This window comes from Alosa alosa, chromosome 1 (assembly GCF_017589495.1).
Source record: "Alosa alosa isolate M-15738 ecotype Scorff River chromosome 1, AALO_Geno_1.1, whole genome shotgun sequence".
NCBI classification, from domain to species: Eukaryota; Metazoa; Chordata; class Actinopteri; order Clupeiformes; family Clupeidae; genus Alosa; species Alosa alosa.
The window spans coordinates 49,536,272-49,544,098 of NC_063189.1; the positions used below are offsets into that span (position 1 = coordinate 49,536,272).

Genomic DNA, 7,827 nt, shown 5'->3' on the forward strand with positions numbered 1-7,827 from the left:
ATACACCACCACCAAATCCGGCCCCACCAGATCCCAGAAGGACCTGTAGAATTCCACCGGGAGACCATCGCCCCCCGGCGCCCGGCCCAGCCTCAGAGACCTCATAGCCTCCTCGGCCTCCCCTCCGTAATGTCCGCCTCCAGGGCCTGCAGGTCCTCCGTCAACAGCCTAGACTCTAGCCCACCCAAGAACCTGTCCGCCAGGGCCTCGTCCCTCTCCCGCTCACAGAAGAGGTCCTGATAATACACCCTGGCAGCCTCCAAAATCTCCTTCTCCCCGTAACCCGCCCAGCAGGCACCTGCAGGGCCTCAATAACGCACCACTACTGCCGAGTACGCACCTCGGCGAAGAACGCCTTGGACGGGGACTCGCCCGACAGGCACCCCCTCACACCAGACCCCACCAAAAGGGCCTTGGCCTCAGCCATAAAAAAGCCATCCAACCGACCCCGCAGGCCACCTTCTCATGGCCTTGGCCCCCGCACCGCCGACAGTAGACAAGCTGCCCAGGGTACGATAAGTAGCTACGGTCCGGTCCAAGAGAGAAGCTGCCGGGAGGGTGCAAGAACTCACCCGGCCTCGTGGTGTCCCTCCGGAGCTGGACTGCGTACCGCCTCTTCCCAAGCCAGAAGCCGAACTGGTCCCGTATCTTGGTGTACCTGGGTCCTCAGGAACGCCTCGACGTCCTCATCCGGAACAAAAGGGTTGTACAAGTGGATCGTCAGTGGGATCCACTCCTGGTGAAACAGGGGCACCAGCAACCTCCTTCGCCCTCCACTCTTCCTAAAAAGCCAGACACCTCCGCAGCTCAAAAAAGGATAAAAAAAAAAACCTTGGCTCACCACCGGCTGTATGCAGAAAACCACAGCAGGAGTAAGGGCGAACGTCTCTCGCAGGATCACCGAGGTGACAAAAAACTGGCGAAACCTGTCCCGAACAACCGTCGAAGCATCCTTCCTCAGCTCGATCCTTACGGTATTCCTCAGTCGCACCTTAAAGGCGGGGTCAGGAACCGCATCCCAAACTTCGGGATCCCCGACCACATCTCCACCGATGCCTCCGCCATCGCTGCAGTTCCCCTCCACAGAAATCTTTAGTAAAAGGCAAAAGATTTGTACAAGATGAAGAGAAACCCGAGCGATGGCTTCCAGAGGGCACGCTGGACGGAGAGCATGAACGGCGCCGGTCGTGGACATGAGGGTGACTCCAAGGTGTTGCCCAGTCGCAACAAGACAGCAGTTGTTATCAGCAAATGGATTATTATTAAAAATATATCTATCTTCCCACAAACCCATGTACAAATTAGCATAATTTGGTGCAAAGGGAGAACCCATGCTTGTCCCTTGAGTTTGTAAATAATACTTATTGTTAAACATGAAATAGTTTGATTTTAAAATTAACTTTGTAAACGACATCAGCAATTCCAATGGAAGTGTCTTTCTTGGATGTAAGAAAAAAGTTCATGGCCTCCAGTCCACCCTCATGGGGAATGTTGGTATATAAGCTTTCCACGTCCAAAGTTACTAAAAAAGACCCATCTGGTACACAGATATCACACAAAAGTTTCAATACATCTCTAGTATCAGCGATGTAAGATGGAAGTGATGTTACAATTTCTTTTATGAAGTAATCGACAAACTGGCTCAAATGTTCTGTCACGGAGTCTCTACTTGCCACAATGGGTCTGCCCGGGGGGTTTTCTAATCGTTTATGTATTTTGGGTAACAAATATGGGATGTTCAGTCTTTAGGAATTCAAATTGATTCTTAGTTAGCCAGTTATTTTCCAACGCATTATTTAACATGTTATCCCTCTCGCTCATGTATCTATCCATCGGATTGTGTTGCAGCTGCTCGTAATAGTTAGAATTACAGTGGGTCCCAGTTAACCCAGGACGGGTTCCTTCATGAATCACGCACCCCATTTTCTCAGCAGAAATGGCACAAACTGCAGTTGACACAAACAACCACAAGGTGTCACTTGGGAGTTCTGCCACTACTATTTTTCATTCGACTTGACTTAACTGCTTCCATGACGCAGTGAGCCATTACCAAACATATATGATAATACAATAGCGTGAGTTTATATATCTTATACCCTATTTGTCATGGTTACTTATAGATGTGATAGTGTAACGATAAGCGCATGATACTTTCAGCGGGGGCACGGGAACTTAAACAGACAAAACATTCTAATATGAAAATGTAGATGCAATTGTTGTAAAATGGTGCAGCTCCTTTAAGAAAGCCCCGTGCGCAGGGATGGAAAGAGAAAGCGTGAGGGGATGTGTGTTAGAATTTAGATGCGTGTGGAAAAAGTAGACGTGCTGTTGAGACTGGAGCGAGTCATATTCAAAATAATGCAAAAAATAAATCCGCAGATAAAACCAATTATCCTCATTCATTGCAACCGCAGCATGCCTGCTTGCCGACGTTCAAACGAAAAAGATATCAAAGCACCTTTTGCGTTTGAATGCGATTTTTTTTAACACAATTTGTTTTTAAACAGCTGGACCACCTATAAAAAAAGTGTTTTTTTTTTTCTTTTTTTGAGCACGTCCGAATTCCAGGACATAACACACTGGACCTTATAATAGGCTCGAGATATAATTCCAAAGGGGGCAGATAGGGGCCTACTGCACTTAAAATTTAAAAAGATTGAACGAAGCTTCCCGAAATTTGTAATTGTGATCAGTGACTGGCATCGGGTGAAGCTTTTCGAAGTTGAACAGGCTATTAAAAACTATTTGCGCACCTCAATGTCACCGGAGAGACTGGGCTCTCCCTTATATGAATTGAAAAAGAAGTTATGCTACCTGCAAACTGGCCTATGATTTCATTGCTGAGTTTGTGGCAAAGCAAGACAATGTTTTTTCAGAGTCAGGATATGGCGAGTCAGTGTCATTTATTTGTCCAATGTTAGCCTACAGACCGGTTTCCATAGTGCACATCTTATCAACAGTTTGAATGTCGTGTGTGTTTCTGCTCATTGACAAATACCGTTCAGCACAATGATTCATGCCCAATTAATTTCCCCTGTTAAAGTGTTCGCCTTTGTTACACTATTTGGTTTTGTGATGTAGCCTATGATAAAGACCATATGGCCAAATATGTGACTCAGCTAATGTTATAGGCTATACAATTTCCCCTCTTTAAAGACAACCTGGTGTAGCTTATTAGACTAGGCTACTAAAATGCACCGACGGTAGCCTTGGCTATGTGTAAAGTAGCCTAAGCTATTGCATGATTTCACGCACGTAATAATAATAATAATAATAATAAAAGCTTTATTTGTATAGCACCTTTCATACACAGAATGCAGCTCAAAGTGCTTTACATTTGAAGCATGTAACACAATAATAGTCAGTCAGTCATTATCAATCACTTTTCTTTGCTGTTTATGATATACTCAGCAACATATCAAAAATATAGAAAATTACGTCATAAGACTGGCAGCCTTAACCCTCTTACCCCCCACAAGCACGCCATATGGCAACTGTGGCAAGGAAAAACTCCCATATTCCAAGAAGAAACCTTGAGCAGAACCTGACTTAATAGGGGAGCCCATCTACTTCTGGCTGGCTGCGCCCCCCAATAGTAGCAGATGTAGAATAATCTGAAAATGTAGTCTACAGGATAAGATGAGTTAACTAAAAGCTTTCCTGTACAGGGATGTTTTCAGATCTTTTTTAAAAATATTTACTGAACTCGCCTGCTTGATGTACAGAGGCAGGGTGTTCCATAGTTAAGGGGCATAATGGATAAACGCAGCTTCTCCACTTTGTTTGTGGAGCACTTTGGGTACGATTAAAAGATTAGAATTGGATGATCTAAGTTTCCTTTGTGGTTGATAAGATATTAAAAGCTCAGAGATATATGAAGGTGCTATGCCATTCAGAGCTTTGTAAGTAATTAACATAACCTTAAAATCAATTCTATAGGAAATAGGGAGCCAGTGCAGTTCAGCCAACACAGGGGTGATGTGTTCTCTCTTCTTAGTCTTAGTTAAAAGTCTAGCCCAGAGTTCTGTATGAGTGCCAATTTCTTTAGATGTTTTTGGGAAGACCAGTGAAAAGTGCATTGCAGTAGTCTAACCTGCTAGTGATAAAGGCGTGAATTAGTTTTCTGCATCTTGTTGAGTTAAAAGGGCCGCACTTTGGCAATGTTTCTCAAGTGGGAAATAGGCTGTCTGAGTAACTTTACTGATATGGGGCTTAAAACTTAACTCTGCATCTAAGATGACACGAGGCTTGTTACTTTTGGTTTGACCTGGTGTGCCAAGTTCCCCAGATTACTAAGAATAATATCTCGCTTTAGTTTTGGTCCAACCAGAAGTACCTCTGTTTTGTCATCATTTAGTTTCAAAAAGTTTTTTGCTCATCCACTGATTAATGGAGGTTAGGCATGCAGTGAGGGAGCAAAGGCCATCTGGGTTAGTTGGCTCCACAGAAAGATACAATTGGGTATCATCTGCGTAGCTGTGGAAGTTTACATTATGCTGACTTATGACGTTTCCCAATGGAAGCATATATAGAGAAAAATAGCAGGGGACCAAGGCAGCTCCCTGGGCCACACCAAAAGGCAAGTCATGTTTTTCAGATACATGATCTCCTAGACTGATATAAAAATCTCTGCCAGTAATGTAGGTTTGAAACCAGTTACCAGTTGAAACCAGTAGAGCATTATCAGAGAGACCCACCCACTTCGCAAGGCGGTGAATTAGGATGCTATGATCAATGGTGTCAAATGCCGCAATCAAATCCAGAAGAATAAGGATTGAGACTTTGTTTGAGTCGGTAGCTAGTCTGAGATCATTGACTATTTTTACTAGAGCCGTTTCTGTGCTGTGATTTGATCTAAAACCTGATTGGAATTTTTCAAGGATACTGTTTTCGTTGAGGAAGGTATTTAACTGATTACAAACAACTTTTTTTCAAGTACTTTGCTCAAAAAGCGATAGATTTGATATAGGCCTGTAGTTGCTCAGATTGGTATGGTCAAGATTTGACTTTTTAAGTAAAGGTTTCACAACAGCGGTTTTAAAAGCAGTTGGAAATATACCTGTTTCTAATGAGGTATTTATTACCTTGAGAAAAAAGGGAGCTAAGCCATCATATACTTTTTTGAGGAATGTAGTAGGGATTGGATCTAAACCACATGTTGAGGAGCCGGTTTGAGTTATAATTTTACCAAGCTCAGATTGAGTAATAGTGCTAAAGGACCTTAATTTTGGGGGGCTGTTTTTGGGTGTACTATCAAACATATTACTTGTGTTACCAATAGCCTCCCTTATAGAAATGACTTTGTTTTTGAAGAAGTCTGCAAATTCTTTGATCTTAGAGAGGATGCCTGACTGAGTGTATCAAAAGGTGTATGATGCAATAGCCTATCAATGGTAGAGAACAACACCCTAGAGTTTCCACTGTTTTCAGCAATTACCTTAGAGAAGTGGTTCCTCCTCTCATTCGAATAGCTCTATTATAATTTGCAATTTTTCTTTTAGAATGGCACGGTGAACCTGTAACTTAGTTTTCTCCATGTTCTCTCAGCTTTCCTACATGATCTTTTTTAGATCATGGATATTTTCGTTCATCCAAGGTGTCAGTTTGCTACAGGGCTTTTTTTTTTAGTCTTTAAGGGTGCCACTCTGTCAAGCAGAGCGCCTAATTCACGATTGAGAGCCTCTACCATTTGATCAATGGTCAATCAACGTAAGTTCATGCATCTGTCAAGTTCGCACAGGGCCTCGCACCATCTGTCAAGCGATTGGGGCCCGCACCCCTTGCGACGGCCCTGCAGCTCCTCCTAAGACAGCGAGGAAAAAGTTAAAATCTGCGATAAACCCGGAAAAGTTGACAGGTTTGTTTCGGTCCCGGTGATTATTTGTGAAATTGTGCAAACGACAGCCTTTTCAAGGCATTTCAAGGAAGGAGTCGTAGCATGCAAACTCCCAAATTGACCCAGTAGCCTACAGAAGGCAGCAATAGCCTAAATTGTTGGGACTGGGGAGGGTCATGCGTTTTTTCTCAATCACTTTGGAGGGTCATAGAAAAATGTCTTGCTGGCGAGGGAGGGTTTTTTTTACTAACAAACTCCTCCGGTAGCCCCTGAACAGTCCCTAATTGATTATAGCCTGTAGGCCTACACCAGCAATTGTTGAACATTTACCTGTACAGGACATTGACAGTAGCCCAGCCTAACAAGCAGATGTTGCAAAGACATCAAAAAAGATAATTAATCAGAATTAAATAATGTAATCTGCATCACTTTATTTAACAAACTGCAAGCAACAAGAGGGTTGAGTTCGCTGTGAGGCCAAACTCAAGAGCAGAGCCTATCTGTTAAGGCACTCGATAGGCTATAACGAGCTGTGTGCGCCTGGAAAGACAATAGAAGATGCTTTCTGAATAGCACAGCGAAGACGGCTCTGGTCATCCCATACCCTCCCCCCACTTCCTGTAGCCTACCATTATGACTTGTTGTCGTTTTGGGACATGCTTTTTTCACGTTAAGCCCCCCCCCCCCCCTTCTTTCACAAGCAGTGGGGGAGCACGGGGCACAAAGTAGCCTAACACTTTTTGGTAGACAAAGGAGGGTTCTCCGTGCTTCTGTCGTTTGGCCACAATCCGGTGCAACCAGGCCAGGACAGATATTTTAGAGCAGGGGTGTCAAACTCATTTTCATAGAGGGCCACATCATTGAATTTATAGGTTACTGAGACGTTTGGTGATTAATTGATAGCTGTTTTTGGGACACGTTCAATGCTTACTTGTTTGGAAACAAGTATTGCCAGGAGCAACACCTTGCAAAAAATTATAACAATAGGCCTTTATATGGCTCTGCTCCTGCCTAGATTCGAACTCCGAACTGCCTGAAAGTTGCAGACCTGCTCTGGAAATACGTGCATTAACCCACTCGACCGTCAGACAACACTATCTGCTTCGAGTAGGCTAGGCCTATTGGGTAGGACTGTAGCCTACACTGGTTGCTGTGGCACAGTCTTGAGTGACCGAATTCGTTTTCCTTTGTCATATGAATGCTGTAGGCAAAGTCTATATTTCAACCTCGTTAGTATAGTAAAAAAAATCAGAACTATTCACAAGGTTTCTGGGCACCATATTTATGTTCTGTTAGCAAGCAAACTTCTCGTGACTACTGACAAACTAGCCTACTGCCACCTGACGAAGCTCTCATTTTAAAACATTACTGAGAGACAGGCACTGTACAATCAAGAAATCTTGCCACTGAATCCAAAACTATGTTTAACATTATGTACAAAGCTTAGGCTACAGTGGACTAGCATGTTGCAGGGGCTGCTAAAAACACAGAGAAACGCACTGAAAACTCGGCCAATCACAGCCCTTTCTGTCGAATGCGCCGTCTGGTTCGACCGTGGATCGCCACAGCGGACTATGCTGCCCCCAAGCGGCTGCAGTTGTACTTATATTTCACCCAGCTGCGTGAATTACCTTGATCGTGAATGAAGTGTCAATTTTTAACTGGGACCCACTGTATGTTCACTGACATGGCACACATGGAGAGTGTCTGCTGCTAGGAAATGAACCTGGGACATCTCATCCAAAATAACAGATACATCACGTCCAATCCTACGTGCCAAATGCTATCATTAAAGCGAGACGTTGGAGGTCGCAATGCGGTCGCTGAGGGACATCCGAGCTGAAACACTGGAACGCCCAAAAACAGCAGTTAACCAACTAACACACTCTTGATAGGTTGTGCGGAGGGGGTAGGCTAGGGGGGTGGGGGTTCACTCTTTATTACGACATCCTGTTATTACGACAACCCTCTATTACGACATACCGTTATTA

At 44.0% G+C, this 7,827-nt stretch overlaps 2 pseudogenes; both read right to left on the minus strand.

Annotated features, from left to right (window-relative positions):
- Positions 1-1,064: 1,064 nt before the first annotated feature.
- Positions 1,065-1,136, minus strand: LOC125308602 (annotated as a pseudogene).
- Positions 1,137-3,644: 2,508 nt separating this feature from the next.
- On the minus strand, positions 3,645-4,529 carry LOC125294421 (annotated as a pseudogene).
- Between the last annotated feature and the right edge of the window lie 3,298 nt (positions 4,530-7,827).